Raw genomic sequence first — 18,708 nt, forward strand, 5'->3', positions numbered from 1 at the left:
CAGTCTGACTGGAGACATCGAGTCTTCCAGCAAGCAGAACTAAAGAACATACCTTGGCAAGTATACGACTTAGTAGCACGCCTTATATTTGTGCATTTTAAATTAGTTCTGTTTGAATGTCAGACATTATGGAATTCAAAATGATTTTTTCTGACTCTCATGCTTGAGTTAGAGGTAAGCAGTATATACAAGAAATTACTAAGTAAACTCTCATTAGAATTTGAGCACTAGAAGGTATTTGTGATCTTGGTGATCTTTGCTTCACAGCAGGTCAGCTTTTCCTTCTCTTTCCTGCTCAAGAAGATCTAGGCTCTCAGGGAAGAGAGCTAAGGTAGAGGGGCATAGAAACCCAAGCTTCTGCCTTCAGGGCTCAGCTTTTCTAAAAGGAAGGTTTATGGAAAACCTTCCTTTATTAGCAGTGTGTGTGAAAGGGGGATCTCCTATTGTTTATCTACATACTTAAGAAAATATTTGAAAGACCCCCCTCCTAAGAATGAGGTGATGTGAGAATTCATAAACCAATGACGTGTCACAGGAAAGGACGCATGACACCATGTCTCACAAAAATAAAAGTAAAAATATGCCAAGATACTGAGGAAATGGCTCACCAAATGAGTTCCTTATTACACAAATTTGAGGACCTGAGTTCAAAACCACAGAAACCTTGTTAGGTTGAGCACGTGGTGCTCTTTGGAATCCAGTGCTCCTAGCAAGATGAGAGACAGACAGGACATTCCCGCTAAGTCTTGAGGGCCAGTTACCTTGCCACATGAAACAAGAATAACAAAATAGAAATTCTGTCTCAAGCAAGGTAAAAGACAACAGTGCCTGGTGGTACTCTCTGAGCTTCATACAGATGCTGTAATATGCATGTGTGCAAACCAGCACACGCCAGCATGCGCGCACACACACACACAGACACACACACACACAGACACACACACACACAGACAAATACATTAAAATATTATTTCATATCTTACTTTTATGAATACATAACACATGAGAGGAACTAAATGTTTAAGAAAGAGTGGAAACATGCAATATCCATTGCTAATATTTAAATGAATCTGAATAAAATTGCAAAATACCTTCTCATATTGATAAAATGCATATTAAATCTTAATTTCTTGTAGAAGTTTCTTTGCAATCCATGCTTTTGAGATGTTGGACTTGCTATAGTACTACTTCCAAAGTATTTAAGATTCTGACTCACTTCTACACAAAGCATCCTAGCACTCTGTCACAACTGTTGAACTTCTGTGCTCCAGGCGACAGGCAAGACCAAATGGTTTACATGAAAGGTGACAGCCTTAATTAGGATGGGTTCCCTTGGATTCTTGGACTTAAGCTGATTGCTGGGATTGTCACACAACCACTTGTGCTGCTGACACCTAGGAAAGTGAGCACTGTAAAAGCTCCAACTAAGTCTCCTGAGCTCCTCAGTTCCTTCCCTCACTGTGACTGCTTGGTTCACACTCCTCTGTTCCTACTCAGTGTCAGGCTCAGAAGGGTGCACTTGTGATTCTTCACAGTCAAGGAAAGTAATTTGTATCTTTTTCATATAAATGAGGGATCTGAATGTCAGAGGACAAGAAGCATTCTCAGAGCAATGTAACTAGTTACAGAAGGGGTTTGGCAGTGCATGAGCCAGACCTGCTAGTCTCAGATGTCACATGAGCAAACAGTCCTGTGTAGATTCTCCAACATGAGAGTAATAGGATAAGTCCCTTGACATGGTGTCTGAAAGATTACTATAGAAGCTACAATATCTGAATTTCTTTGACAGCAGGGCAGGAATAGTAGAGAAATAAGATTTAAATAATTTTCACAAATGCCAGTGAACAGTGACTCTCACTTATTCTGGGGAGAAATTAAACTGGATTCAAATAACAGGGTCAAGAGCTGTATCTCTCTGATAGCAGATACCTGGTTTAAGAAAAAAGATCAGAGAACAACCCATCCATAAAATAGCAAACACCCAAGGAGATGTCCTGTGACAATAGAAACTGATAAAGTACTGTAACCTTGAAATCACCTTGGTTAAGAATTATTAGGAATAGAAAACACCTCTGAAAGGTTTGACAGACACTTAAACTTCTGTCAATGTATTTTCACTATAACAGGATGACTTTGTGAATGCACAAACTCTCCAGCATCATCACTTCATAACTAATTGACACATCCAATAATCATGTCCGCCAACTTATAACCCTTGGTGTTCCAGGGACCCGGAGGCTTATCATTTACCATGAGTGTGGCCAATGAGAGCATCTCACGGGAGTTCATTCTCTTAGGGTTTTCAGATCGGCCATGGCTGGAGCTGCCACTCTTTGTGGTGTTTCTAGTGTCCTATATTCTGACCATCTTTGGAAATATGATGATAATTCTTGTGTCCCGCCTGGATTCCAAACTCCACACCCCCATGTACTTTTTCCTCACCAACCTGTCCCTGCTGGACCTGTGCTACACGACAAGCACAGTCCCACAGATGCTCATCAACATATGCAGCACCAGGAAGGTGATCAGCTACGGTGGCTGTGTAGTTCAGCTCTTCATTTTCCTGTCCTTGGGTTCCACTGAATGCTTTCTTCTGGGAGTCATGTCCCTTGACAGGTTTTTAGCCATCTGTCGGCCTCTCCACTACTCAGTCATCATGCATCAAAGGCGCTGCCTCCACTTGGCGGCTGCGTGTTGGATCAGTGGCTTCAGCAATTCAGTATTACAGTCCACATGGACCTTTCAGATGCCACTGTGTGGTCACAAGGAAGTAGACCATTTCCTCTGTGAGATCCCTGCTCTCCTCAAGTTGTCCTGTGTGGATACAATGGCAATCAAAAGTGAACAATTTTTCATAAGTGTTGTCTTCCTTTTAATACCTGTGACCAAGTAGTGTTGAAAATAAGATCAGCTGAATGTCGGCGCAAGGCATTTGGGACATGTGGCTCCCACCTCATTGTGGTGGTACTTTTTTATGGCACTGCCATCTACATGTATCTGCAGCCACCATCCCCTTCTTCCAAGGACCGGGGGAAAATGGTGTCCCTCTTTTATGGGATCATCACACCCATGCTGAACCCCCTCATCTACACACTCAGGAACGAAGAGGTAAAGGGAGCCTTCAAGAGGTTGATGAAAAGAATCATCTTGATTGGAAAATAAGGGGTGCCTGAATAATAGCCCTATTAATATAAGTATATTTTTATAGCCTGATAAATTATATTGTTTTCTTCTATGCTGAACTATTGTGATGATTTCCATCAAATAAAGTCTTGCTGACAGAGGACTATATGGTTTTCACCTGCCTGGATATATTCATTCACAAGCACTGAGAATGACTCTTTATGATTCTTCCAAACTGCTAATTTTATAAGCTTCATATTTTCAGGCTTCGCAAAACTTTTGGTTGGCCAGGTTTCTTATAATCTCAGGGTCTAAGATATTTTTTCAGTCTTTTACCCAGCGACAGCACATTTTAATTATGTATTAATACGTTTGAATATTCTCCTCTACATGTAAAGGTCAGAACTCTGCTATTTTTCCAGACATTTGTAGATTTAACAGAATTCTCTACAACTATTTATGGTTTCCTGTTCACAAATCAGAACTACACAGTTATGAGACTAGAGTGAACTTCCACACTAAGAGCCAAGACTATGCTAAAACCTACCATGACAATTTCTAAAGTTTTAATGGAATCTTCAATTATATTATTTTTGTAGTTTTTTACTTCTCTGAAAGTCTTACTCTATATCATCTACCAACAGAGGAAAGAAAAAAAGTCGTATTTTAAAATGTGAGCCAAACTTTTTTTTTGAGGTTTTTAAACAATTTCTCCTTTGTGTATATTTCTCTCTTTTAGCCATTAAAGCACTACCTGCAGTTTAAATGTTTTCTGCAAACCATATCATATGATGTCTGCCACTTTTCTTGGCAGATGTTTCTTTTATGCAAGAAAAAAGCTTATTGAATCCTTATTAGTTTCCTTGAGATAGAACATACTGTGATTTACATGTCTTCCATATGGGTTTCATACTGATGTTTTATCTGCATATATGTGTGTATACCATGTGCATGCAGTGATTTTGGAGGCAGAAAAGGCCACTGGAGCCCCTGGAACTAGAGTTACAAACAATTATTAGATTATGTGGGTGGTGGAACTTATACCCCAGCCCTCTGGAAAAGCAACCCTGACTGCTTGATTCCCACTGCCCACATGGCCACTCATAAACATCTATATATAGTTCCAAGAGATCTTCTGATCTTCTGGCCTCTGTGGGCACTAGGTACATATGAAGTGTATAAAATGACAAGTAGGGAAAACACACACATAAAAGTAAATATTGCAAAAAAGACAGTGGGATGAGAAAACATTATTTTAACAATGTAAAAAGTAAAAATAAAAGCAAAATCAAGAAATAAGTTGGTGAAATTTAACAAAACTCAATATAGACACATCTACTAAATTTAATATACTGAAAATTATTGACAACAAATTCCATAAAAACCTCACCTGGAAGAACATACTGATAATAATACTGTGCTGGTTGCTTTTTGTCAACTTGGCAAAACTTAAGTATATCTCAGAAGAGGTCATTTTAATTGAGAAAATGCCTCCATAACACTGGCTTGTACACAAGTCTGTAAGATATAACCTGTTTCATGTTTGATGCAGAAGGGCCCTACCCATGGGGTGCAGGGCCATCCCTGGGCAGGTAGTCCTCGATGGTAAAGGAAAGCAGGCTGAGCAAGCCATTAGGAGCAAGCCTGTAATACATGTTCCTTTGTGGCTTTTCAGTTCCTGCCTCTGAACTCTTGTCTTGAGTTCCTGTCATGAGTTTCCTGAATGATGGACCAGCTGTAACATAAATTAAATGCTTTCCTCCCCTGGTTGCCTTTTGTCATTGTGTTTTATTACAGTAACAGGAACCTAAGTATAACAAACACTAATAAACTATTGGTTTTAACTCTGGGATTTGCATTTTAATCAATCTACTGTGCAACTCAAGTATCTTCATAGAATAGGAAGCGAGTGAAGAATTGGGGAATCAGAATATCATACCTCTTGGAGATATTTTAAGGCATTTAATGATTCGCTCAGCACTAAGTAGGAAGTGCTTTGTTCTGAGGTCATTGACATTAGCAATAGAAGTGTGGTCATGAAATATAGTTTCTTTCATAAAGAGCAGAATTCCTACCAGTGGGTAAAAATCAGCAAGTTGATTTTAGCACAATGGAAGAAAAGATATATACATATATCAACCAACATACTACAATGTTGATAGAGTGGACCGTTTCTGACAATCTTAGAAAATAGATATTTATATAAATTAAAGATCAAATTAAAAACATACTTATGATTTCCCATTTCAGGAATTTTTATAGTGAAATCAAATTCAATCCACTGATTTCTGTGAGTGACTAAAGAACAACAGCAGACAGACAAATGTTCGCTGTGTTGTAGGAAATGTCATATAGAAGTTGGGCTGATGGCTGTGGCTTCTGAGGACAGAGTGCTTTTTAGAAGCTTTTCTGATTTTGCTCATGAATGTCACATTATAAAATATGCAGTGACACAAATGGGTTAATATCTGTGACATTTACAAATACTGGAGGGGAGTTGGAGGGAAGATGGTCTTTAAAACCTAATCTAAAAAAATCTATGGTTCTGGCAATCCCAATATAGGAAGAATTTGGTTAGATACAGAAAAGGATTTCCAGAAGATACAATGAAATAGTCAACTACATTCATCTTCCAGGGTCAACATAACATGTTGCCACATGCATGATGATTTGAAACAAAACTTAGTTTTAAAGTTTTAGAGGCCAGGGTTTGAAATCACAGCACCCGCCAGGCCTTCACTCTGGATTGATGGGAAAGAAAGAGACAGAGTGAGAAAGTTGCTCTGTGTTTGTTTTAACCAGTGGTCACTGTGGTCAGGTCTTGTTCATTGACTCTGGGACACTTTCAATTCTATGTCGCATTTCTTTTTCCTCTGTGTGCAACTCAGTTAGATCTCTCATCACCTGTCTCATGATGATTCCTGATACCATCTGAGATCTACATGGATGATCAATAATAAATGCCACTTCTTAGAATTTTCATTCAGGGGTTTGAGAGATGATGTCGTGGTTAGATTTTATTGTGAACTTGATGCAAACTTAGAGTCACGTTGAAAGAAGAAAGTCAACTGAGTAATTTCCCAGATCAGATTGGCCTGGGACACAGTCTGAGAGATGAAATATATTGATGATTGACTTAGCAGGGGCCAGTCCACTCTGAGTGTCAGGAGAGCCAGGGTTCTATAAGAAAGCAGGCTAATCTCTTGGGCATATACCCAAAAGATGCCCCAACATATAACAAAGACACATGCTCCACTATGTTCATAGCAGCCTTATTTATAATAGCCAGAAACTGGAAAGAACCCAGATGCCCTTCAACAGAGTAATGGATACAGAAAATGTGGTACATCTACACAATGGAATATTACTCAGCTATCAAAAACAATGACTTTATGAAATTCATAGGCAAATGGATGGATCTGTAAAATATCATCCTGAGTGAGGTAGCCCAATCACAGAAAAACACACATGGTATGCACTCATTGATAAGTGGATACTAGCCAAATGCTTGAATTACCTTAGATGCACAGAACACATGAAACTCAAGAAGGATGACCAAAATGTGAATGCTTCACTCCTTCTTTAAAAGGGGAACAAGAATACCATTGGGAGGGAATAGGGAGGCAAAGTTTAGAACAGAGGCAGAAGGAACACCCATTCAGAGCCTCCCCCCTCATGTGGCCCATATATATACAGCTACCCAATTAGATAAGATGGATGAAGTAAAGAAGTGCATGCTGACAGGAATCGGATGTAGATCTTTCCTGAGAGACACAGCCAGAATACAGCAAATACAGAGGCGAATGCCAGCATCAAACCACTGAACTGAGAACGGGACTCCCGTTGAAGGAATCAGAGAAAGAACTGGAAGAGCTTGAAGGAGCTTGAGACCCCATATGAACAACAATGCCAACCAACCAGAGCTTCCAGGACTAAATCACTACCCGAAGACTATACATGGACTGACCCTGGGCTCCAACCTCATAGGTAGCAATGAATAGCCTAGTAAGAGCACCAGTAGAAGGGGAAGCCCTTGGTCCTGCTAAGACTGAACCCCCAGTGAACATGATTGTTGGGGGGAGGGTGGTAATAGGGGGAGGGGGGAGGGGAACACCCATATAGAAGGGGACGGGGAGGGGACAGGGGGATGTTGGCCCGGAAACTGGGAAGGGGAATAACAATCGAAATGTAAATAAGAAATACTCTAGTTAATAAAGATGGGGGGAAAAGAGACTGTGATAAATTTTTCGAGTTTTTAAAAGAGTATCATGTCACCTGCAAATGAGAACATTTTGAAACTCCATTTTTCATTTGTATTCCCTGGATCTTCTTCAGTTGTCATATTGTTCTTGCTAAGAATACAAATATTGTACTTCATAGGTATGAAAATAGTATACATTCTTGCCTTGTTCTTGATTGTAGTGGAACTGCTTTGAATTTTTCACTATATAGCATGATGCTAGCAGTGGGCTTGTTGTACCTTGCCTTTATTACATTGAAATGTATCCTCTATAACTATAGCTTCTCCAGGACTTCTGTCATGAATGAATGTTGAATTTTGTTACGGGCCATTTTTTGTACCTAAAAAGATGATAGTGTCTTTTGTGCCTTTAATCATTTTATGTATTTGTATTTAACATACACTTACGTTAAATCAACCTTGCATATCTGAGTTTAAGAAAGCTTACCTGCTCAAAGATTACTTTTAATTTGGTCTTGAATCTGTTCACAAGGATTTTATTGAGAATATGTATGTATAGGTGGAATTTAGTCTGTAATACTCTCTCTTTCTCTCTTTCTCTGTCACTTGTCTATAATTGTATCTCCCTCTCTCTTTCGCCTCCCATTTGCCTGTTTCTCCCCCCTCCCCCCGTCTTCTCCCTCTCTCTTCTTTTTTCTCTGTCAATTGTTGGATAATACCAGAGTCAACATAGAATTTTAATGTATTCAATCCTTTTGTCTACTTTGTGGAATAGTCTAAGAAATGTTAAATGCTCTTTAAATGTCTAATCAAATTGTAAAACTGAATAGTGAGGTCCTATGATCTTTTAGGTGGGAGATTGTAAATACCTACCTCTAAGTCATTGATTAGTATGGCACTGTTTAAATTATGCACCTCAAGCTGACTTAATATTGGTATATCAAATACATCCAGTAAATCATGAATATTAAAAAAAAAAAGAAAGCAGGCTAACCATGGGTTGGAGAGCAAGCCAGTTACCAGTATTCCTCCATGGTCTCTGCTTCAGTTCCTGCCTTGATTTCCTGCCCTGACCTTTGCTTGGTGACAGTGTTACCAGAAGGTATAAACTAAAATAAATCCCTTTCTCCCCCAGTTTCTTTTGATCATGATGTTTATCATAATAACCCAAACAAAACTAGTGCAAATGGCTCAGCAATTGAGAGCACTTGCTGTTTTCCTAGTGACTTTGATTCCCAGAACCTGCATTGGGTGACTAACAACTACCTGAGGTTTCAGCTCCGAGGATCTGACACCTTCTGACTTCTGCAAGCACCTGTATACATGTGACATAAATGCATATAGACATACAAATACATAAAAGCTAAAATGGTAAAAGTAAATCTTTTGAAAAAGATTCTCAATTACGTCCTTTGCCATTTGAGGTACCATAAGTTGCAAGGACCATCTGTAGATCTATCTTTTAGTGAGCAGTCAGTGCACTTGTTAAACACATTGAACCATCTCGTCATGCAGGGCTATAGAGCCCCCCTCCCAAAATAGCATGAAGTTAACTTAAGTGCTGAGGTTTTTTTTTCTATTCTTGATGAACTGGTGAGCTTCTACTTTAGTCTTACTCTTTGCAGGACCACAGTCTTACTGTCATTAAAATTCTTCAAGGCTACACATATTTTCCAGTTTGAAATAGTAGAAGATTGCTGGTAACACACACACACACACACACACACACACACACACACACACACACATCACACATCACATCACACATTGAATTAACCATTGGGGCAAAGTTGGCAGAAAAATAATACCTTTTGTTCAGATCCAAAAAAACGAATACAGTTTTAAAAAGTTGTTGGCCTGTGTATAGTTGTAAATATTAGTGAATTGAGTGTGATATCCCCATACATGCAGAAAGCATGGTTTTAAAGAAGCCGTTTTTCCGGTCCCCATTTGCCTTGCTTTTAGCCTGGAGCAGTGACTACAATACCTGACTAATCAGTGCAACTCTAAAGGCTGTGTGAGCGTTAATCAGTACCACATGGAAGACAGATTGTTAGAAGCAGCAGAAATTACCTATTTGTATCTAACTTGAACAAACACACCAAGTTCACTGTCTGATTTATCACTTTCATTTATCTGCATAATTTATATTATAGATAACAATCTTATCAGGCAAATTTGCCATACTTTATTTGTAAAAAACTTACTATGTTTTAAAGTCCAATGAAAAGACCCAGATTAACATTGTATTCAAAAGATTCAGAAGAAATATACTTCATAAATTAAATATATTTTAGCCTATGTACAAAAATATATATTTTTATATTAATGTTGTAATGTGTGGTGTCTGTCCTTAGTGATATCGTACCATTTGTGGTTTATAGGCTTCTCAGCTGGGTGGGATTATTGGTTGCTTCCCTCCCTTGGCACCTTGCATAGCATGTTCCAACACTATGAAAACTAGTCCTTGGTGAGGAAGCTTTCCATGTCAAATCCAGCTCAGATCCTCTGAATTCTGTGTCTGAAGTGCATGGTATCCTCAGGATTAGAGACTTGCATTCAACCTCTGAGAAGCAACCAAGAATAGCAGAAATATTGTACTGGACTGCACTTCTTGACTCCCTTAACCAATAACTTGAGAAGGGGTTTTCAGATTTGTGCTAAGTTTTTTGTTAACTTTTACTCTTGAAAGCAGCATGGTCAGCTCAAATGGTATAATTTTATTTAATCTATATATGTAGACATATATACATACACTTATATATTATATGAAATTTTAGGTAAGCAAAATATGACTTTATGACTTTTTCACTCTTAGTATTATTTTCCTCTCACCCCCCTCTCTTTGTAATGACAACCCACAATTAAGACCTCTGACCCTGGTTCTTCCATCTCTCCTCCCCCAAGCCTGGCTCTTCCATCTCTCCTCCCCCAAGCCTGGCTCTTCCATCTCTCCTCCCCCAAGCCTGGCTCTTCCATCTCTCCTCCATCTCACTTGTATCTTGCTATTGCCCACTCCAACATACATTCTCCCCCTTTCCCCCTCTTTTCACTCCATCATGGTACCTTTTTACTTCCCTGGTATGTATGTATGTATGTATGTATGTATGTATGTATATATATATATATATATATATATATATATATATATATATCATCTGGGAATCACAAATGCGAGAAAATATATCCTTGTCTTTTGTCTTTCTGGTTCTGGACCCCTCATTTAATATAATATTTTCTAGTTTGATCTATGAGTAACTTAACCAACAGTTAAAAAACCTTTACAATGAAAATGTTAAACCTCTAAGTAAGAGATTGAGGAAGTCACTAGAACATGGAAAGACATTCTATATCTTGGATAGTAGTATTCATATTGTGAATGACCATTCTGTCAAAAGCAACTTACAGGCTCATTGCAAACCTAATTTTTTAAAAATCCACCCATGTCACTCTTCACAGAAATAGAAAATGGTTCTCCTAAAATTTACCTGGAACTGCAAAAGATTTCAAATAGCCTAAGTAAATCTGAGCAAAAAGAACAATGCTGGAGAGATCTCTATTGTAGATCTAAAGATATATCACAGAGCAACAGTAATAAAAACAGTGTGGTACAGGTACAAACATGAATATATAGACTAATGGAACAAAATAGAACTTCCAAACATGAATACACATAGCAAAGCCATCTAATATTTGACAATTATGCCAAGTATGTTTTAAACACAGGGGGAGAACACGTTTTCAACAAATGGAATTGGAAAAACTGGATTTCCACACATGAAAGAATGAAATTAGGTCCACATCTATTACCCTGCACAAAAATCAACTCCAAATGGATCAAAGAACCAACTGTGAAACTTGAAACATTAAAAATGTTAGAAAAAACATAGACAGTATCCTCACAAGGCATATGTGTTGGAAAGGACTTTCTGAATTTGCTTAGAAATTAAGGTCAACAATTGACAAGAGAGACTTTCATAAGACTGAAAGTCTTCCACAGGGCTAAGGAAATAATCACCAAGTTACTGAGTGATCAGTAAGTTCACAGAGTGGAAAACTCCTGACAGAGAATAAATATTCAGAGTATATAAATAACTGAAAATATAATCAAAGAAAGTAAACAACACATTCAAATCATGAGCTGTGGGTCTGAACAGAAAATTGTCAAAAGAAATAAAGTGAATAAGAAATAGAAAAAAATGTTCATCATCTTTTGCAATTAGAAAAATATAAAATAAAATCGTTTGAGATATCACCTTACCCTAGTGTGAATATGATCAAGAAACCACCTGACATCATACTCTGGGAAGGATGTGGGGAAGGGCTCCTCATTGTCGGTGAGACTGAAAATGTTGCACACACAGTGGAAATCAGTATGGAGAATTCTTTTATGATGATGATGATGATGATGATGATGATGAAACTTTTTAAATGTGTAAATTTTTTATTACCTGGACAGTTGTATCTGAATTAGTGAAAGTTAAGTTAATATTAATATATACATATACATATATATATAATTGAAATCAATCTAATTTAGTCACAAGAATATATGTGTTTATAAAGAACATTGTAGGGTTTTATTTTGAGTATTTCAGGGGAAAGAAACTGTCGTGGTATGACTTTTTTCTTTCTTTCTTTTTTCCTCATTTCACTTTAATTTATTCATTGATTTTTTACTGTATATTTTTAATTTACATTTCAAATGTTATACCCTTTCCTGGTTTCCTATCCATAAACACCCTATCCCAACCCTCCCCCCCTTCTTGTATGAGGGTGTTCCCCCACCCAACCATCCACTCCTTCCTGCCTGACATTCCCCTACACTGGGAGGTCCAGTCTTGGCAGGACTAAGGGCTTCTCCTTCCATTGCTGCCCTACAAGGCCATCCTCTGCTACATATACAGCTGGAGCCATGGGTCTGTCCATGTGTACTCTTTGGGTGGTGGCTTAGTACCTGGGAGCTCTGAATTGTTGTTCTTATGGGGTTGAAAGCCCCTTCAGCTCCTTCAATCCTTTCTCTAACACCTCCAATGGGGACCCCGTTCTCAGTTCAATGGTAGTGAGCATTCACCTCTTTATTTATCATGTTCTGGAAGAGACTCTCTGGAGACAGCTATATCAGGCTCCTGTCAGCATGCACTCCTTGGCATCAGCAATATTGTCTGTGTTTGGTGGCTGTATGTATATGGGCTGGATTCCTCAAGTGGGGCAGGCTCTGAATGTCTATTCCGTCATTCTCTGCTCCAAACTTTGCCTCCATATCTCTTCCTATGAATATTTTTGGTCACCCTTCTAAGAAGGAATGAAGCATCCACACTTTGGTCATCCTTCTTCTTGAGCTTCATATGGTCTGTGAATTGTATCTTGGATAATTCAAGCTTTTGGGCTAATATCAACTTATCAGTGAGTACATACCATGTGTGATTTTTGGGATTGGGTTAACTCACTCAGGATGACATTTTCTAGTTCCATCCATTTGCCTATGAATTTCATGAAGTCCTTGTTTTTGATAGCTGAGTAGTACTCCATTGCGTGTGTAAATATACCATATTTTCTGTATCCATTCCTCTGTTGAAGGGCATCTGGATTCTTTCCAGCTTCTGGCTATTATAAATAAGGATGCTATGAACATAATGGAGCATGTGTCCTTGTTATATGTTGGAACATCTTTTGGTCACATGCCCAGGAGTCATATAGCTGGGTCCTCAGGTAGTACAATTTTCTGAGGAACCATCAGACTGTTTACCAGAGTGGTTGTACCACCTTACAGTCCCACCAACAATGGAGGAGTGTTATTCTTTTTCCACATCCTCACCAGCATGTTGTCACCTGAGATTTTGATCTTAGCCAACCTCACTGGTGTGAGGTGGAATCTCAGGGTTGTTTTGATTCACCTTTCCATGATGGCTAAGGATGTTGAACATTTCTTTAGGTACTTCTAGGGTAATTCAAGCATTTGGGCTAATAGCCACTTATCAGTGAGTGCATACCATGTATGTCTTTCTGTAATTGGGTTAGCTCACTCAGGATGATATTTTCCAGTTCCAACCATTTGCCTACGAATTTCATAAAGCCGTTGTTTTTGATAGCTGAGTAATATTCCATTGTGTAGATGTACCACATTTTCTGTATCCATTCCTCTGTTGAAGGGCATCTGGGTTCTTTCCAGCTTCTGGCTATTATAAATAAGGCTGCGATGAACATAGTGGAGCACGTGTCTTTTTTATATGTTGGGCATCTTTTGGGTATATGCCCAAGAGAGGTATAGCTGGATCCTCAGGCAGTTCAATGTCCAATTTTCTGAGGAACCTCCAGACTGATTTCCAGAATGGTTGTACCAGTCTGCAACCCCACCAACAATGGAGGAGTGTTCCTCTTTCTCCGCATCCTCGCCAGCATTTGCTGTCACCAGAGTTTTTGATCTTAGCCATTCTCACTGGTGTGAGGTGAAATCTCAGGGTTGTTTTGATTTGCATTTCCCTTATGACTAAAGATGTTGAACATTTTTTTAGGTGTTTCTCAGCCATTCGGCATTCCTCAGCTGTGAATTCTTTGTTTAGCTCTGAACCGCATTTTTTAATAGGGTTATTTGTCTCCCTGCGGTCTAACTTCTTGAGTTCTTTGTATACTTTGGATATAAGGCCTCTCTCTGTTGTAGGATTGGTAAAGATCTTTTCCCAATCTGTTGGTTGCCGATTTGTCCTAACCACAGTGTCCTTTGCCTTACAGAAGCTTTGCAGTTTTATGAGATCCCATTTGTCGATTCTTGATCTTAGAGCATAAGCCATTGGTGTTTTGTTCAGGAAATTTTCACCAGTCCCATGTGATCGAGACTCTTCCCCACTTTCTCTTCTATTAGTTTCAGTGTACCTGGTTTCATGTGGAGGTCCTTGATCTACTTGGACTTGGGCTTTGTACAGGGTGATAAGCATGGATCGATTTGCATTCTTCTATATGCTGACCTCCAGTTGAACCAGCACCATTTGTTGAAAATGCTATCTTTTTCATCTTTTTTCCACTGGATGGTTCCTTCGTCAAATATCAAGTGACCATAGGTGTCTGGGTTCATTTCTGGGTCTTCAATTCTATTTCACTGATCTACCTGCCCTGTCTCTGTACCAATACCATACAGATTTTTTATCACTATTGCTCTGTAATATTGCTTGAGGTCAGGGATGGTGATTTCCCCAGAAATTCTTTTATTGTTAAGGATAGTTTTCACTATCCTGTGTTTTTTGTTATTCTAAAAGAATTTGCAAATTTTTCTTTCTAACTCTATGAAGAATTGAGTTGTAATTTTAACATTGAATCTGTAGATTGCTTTTGACAAAGTGGCCATTTTTACTATATTAATCCTGCCAATCCTTGAGCATGGGAGATCATGAAGTCCTTATCATACAGATCTTTCACTTGCTTGGTTAGAGTCACACTGAGTTATTTTATGTTATTTGGGACTATTGTGAAGGGTGTCATTTCCATAATTTCTTTCTCAGCCTGCTTACTCTTTGAGTAGCAAAAGGCTACTGATATTTTTGAGTTAATTTTATACCCAGCCACTTTGCTGAAGGTGTTTATCAGGCTTAGTAGTTCTCTGGTGGAAATTTTGGGGTCACTTGAGTATACTACCATATCATCTGCAAATAGTGATACTTTGACTCCTTCCTTTCCAATTCGTATCCCTTTGACCTCCTTCTGTTGTCTGTTCTGGCTATGCCTTTGAGTACTCTATTGACTAAGTAGGGAGAGAGTGGGCAGCCTTGTCTAGTACCTGATTTTAATGGGATTGCTTTAAATTTCTCTCTAGTTTGATGTTGGGTACTGGTTTGCTGTATATTGCTTTTACTATGTTTAGGAATAGGCCTTGAATTCCTGATCTTTCCAAGACTTTTAACAAGAAGGGATGTTGAATTTTGTCAAATGCTTTCTCAGCATCTAATGAGATGATCATGTTGGTTTTTAATTTGATTTGGCTTATATAGTGGATTACATTGATGGGTTTCCATATGTTGAACCATCCCTGCATCCTTGGGATGAAGCCTTCTTGATCATGATGGATAATTGTTTTGATGTGCTCTTGGATTTGGTTTGAGAGAATTTTGTTTAGTATTTTTGCATCAATATTCATGAGGAAAATTGGTCTGAACTCCACTTTCTTTGTTGTGTCTTTGTGTGGTTTAGGTATAAGCGTAGTTGTGACTTCATAGAAGGAATTTGGTAGTGCTTCTTCTATTTCTATTTTGTGGAATAGTTGACGAGTATTGGTAGTAGGTCTTCTTGAAGGTCTGATAGAAGGTCTGATAGGGATTTTGCACAAAACCCTGTGCTTCTTTTGTTTGGGAGACTTTTAATAACTGCTTCTATTTCTTTAGGAGTTATGGGACTGTTAAGATGATTTTTCTGATTCTGATTTAACTTTGGTTCCTGGTATCTTTTTTTAGTAGAAGCTGATGATTTTTTGAATTTCCTCAGATTCTGTTGTTCTGTCTACCTTTTCATTTCTGATTTTGTTAATTTGGATACCCTCTCTGTGCTCTCTGGTTAGTCTGGCTAAGGGTTTATCTATTTTGTTGAAGAACCAACTCCTGGTTTTGTTGATTCTTTGTATAGTCCTCTTTGTTAATACTTGGTTGATTTCAGGTCTGAGTTTGATTATTTCCTGCCATCTATTTCTCTTGGGTCTATTCTTCTTGCTATTCCTCTTGCTTCCTTTTGTTTTAGAGCTTTTACGAGTGCTGTCATGCTTCTAGTTTCTTTTTGGAGTCACTCAGAGCTGAGTTTTCCTCTTAGCACTGCTTTCATTGTTTTCCATAAGTTTGAGTATTTTGTTCCTTCATTTTCATTAAATTCTAAAATGTCTTTAATTTCTGTCTTTATTTCCTCCTTGACCAATTTATCATTGAGTAGAGTGTGGTTCAACTTCCATGTCATGTGGGCTTTCTGTCAGTTTTGTTGTTATTGAAGACCAGCCTTAGTCCATGGTGATCTGATAGGATGCATGGGATTATTTCAATCTTCTTGTATCTCTTGAGGCCTGTTTTGTGACCAATTATTTGGTCAATTTTGGAGAAGGTATCATGAGGTGCTGAGACAAAGTTATATTCTTTTGTTTTAGGATGAAATGTTCTGTAGAGGTCTGTTAAACTCATTTGGTTCATAACTTCTGTTAGCTTTACTCTGCCCCTATTTCTGTTTCCATGATCTGTTCATTGATGAGAATAGTGTGTTCAAGTCTTTTACTATTATTGTTTTGAGCTTTAGTAAAGTTTCAAAGTGACTAGATAAAGCTGGAAATGCAATTTTTCCAAATTAAAAAATCAGTGTTTAAAATAATTCATATTTCTCTAGATCGAGGACTTCCATGTCAGAACTTTGTATATGAACTGATAATGGTTATGCTTATAAAAGCTTCCTTTTGTAGCAGAGTGTAGGATGATGAGAAGCAGTGAGACACTAAAATCAACAAAACAAACTGCTTGTAGTGTGCATGCCTGTAATCCCATCCCTCTGGATACAAGAGAGTGAGACCCTCTCCCACATAAAAAAATTAAAGTTTTTTTTTTAAATGAAGAAGCACTTATAACAGTGGAGTTGAGCCCAGCGCCAGGGGTAAAGAAAAGAAATCAGTTCTGAAAGGCAGGTGCTATGAGGGATTTAGCAGTGTAGTTAAGTATGAATTAGGGAAAGACATATAAGATAAGTGCTGTATTAAAACTCAGTGGCCAGACAAATCACAATGAGAAAAAGTCATTAAAGACAGATTTTAAAAATAACATTTAAAGAGCTATAGGGTCCTTAATGTGAAAATTTCTGATTATACATAATTAAAGTTGTATTAATAATGTCTTTTCTTCCCAAAAACATCTATGGAAACCAAGTTGCAATAGAATAGAATGTGTTTGAATACAGCTGACCTTGAAGGAGAAGATGACTGACATAGATTCTGCTCTCTTTTCTAGGCTGTTCAATGATGTAACATTATATTGTATTAACATGTTAACACATAATCTTTGGGTTGTTATTGCTTCATTATACACCAAGTTCTGAATGCTATATTAGTCCCATCAATTATAAACTAAATGAGTTATGGATTATGGCAGCCTAAGTGTGAACAAAACAGCTGTGAACTGGGAAAAATTTTTAAAAAGGATTGTTCTGACCCCATCCCCAAGCTAACCATTTTTCTGCTTCCATTGTTTCTGCCCCTATGGACCTCATTTTTGTCATTTCTCAAAGGGACTCATTATCTCAGAAGACCATCAAATTCTCTACGTTATTCTACCTAGTTTCCATAAGAACATGCTAAGCATGAGCAGATAGGTAGAGCTAAGTGTGAAATGGCTCACATGTGCCAAGAATTAAGTTGTAAAGCAGAATTCCTGTGAATTTCTTATAACCCCCTCCTATGTATTCACTTTTAAATGACAACAAAATCACTATACACTGCTTATAAAAATAGACACAGCAATATTATCACTGTGTCCTGTCAAAATAGGCCATTCATATCAGTTTAATTAGCTATGTTATTGTTAAATTACACAATTCTAATAATGCTTACAGTAACAGTAAAGTACCTAGCATGGCAATAGTCATATATGTTCTACTTCTCCTTGACAAAAGTACCCAGAAATGATCAGTAAAGTTAAGAAGTTACTAATAATGATTGTTACAATTTAAAATATTTTAATGTACAATGCAGACTTACACATGCTATCTCTTATATATCAACTAAGATTTCTGACATTCAGAGAAGATAATGTGAAATCTATCTTCCTTAGAAGTCACTGACAACTAACTATAGAATACATGCTTGTATTTGCATCTGTTCCTTTATTGTTTCCTTGTGGCCCCAACAGATGGTAAAGTGAGCTAAGACAGCTATGTATTATTGCCTTTTCACTCAAATGGGTTAATTTGTTCTGAGTTGCAGTTGTCAATCAGATTGTAACTTTCTGGATATAATTTTAGCTCTTTTATATCAAATTAAAAATATGGAAATAAAATTAGTTTAACATATTTTGTGTTAATTTTATGTATTTAAACTGTCTTCACACAGTTGGAAGGAGGCATCGGATCCCATACAGATGGCTGTGAGCCACCATGTTTTGGAGGAATTTGAATTCAGGAATCTGGAAGAGCAGTGAATGCTCTTAACTTCTGAGCCATCTCTCTAGCCCCTCATCCTTTTTTGATAGATATGCTGTAAATAGAAAATATTTCATTAAACTTGTTGCTATTGGTCTTAAAGCTGCATAAAACTTTGACTAAATAAATTGGTGAGGATACTTGAATACCTGAACTTCTTTAATTGCATGACTGAGCAAACAGTATATAGTCTATTATCATAAGAGGAAAATGACACATACATGAAGCACTGATCTTAT

General features: G+C 37.8%; 1 pseudogene; it reads left to right on the plus strand.

Moving 5' to 3' along the window:
- On the plus strand, positions 2,252–3,162 carry Or2b2c-ps1 (olfactory receptor family 2 subfamily B member 2C, pseudogene 1; annotated as a pseudogene).

The sequence above is a fragment of the Rattus norvegicus genome, chromosome 17 (assembly GCF_036323735.1).
Source record: "Rattus norvegicus strain BN/NHsdMcwi chromosome 17, GRCr8, whole genome shotgun sequence".
In the NCBI taxonomy this organism is placed as follows: domain Eukaryota; kingdom Metazoa; phylum Chordata; class Mammalia; order Rodentia; family Muridae; genus Rattus; species Rattus norvegicus.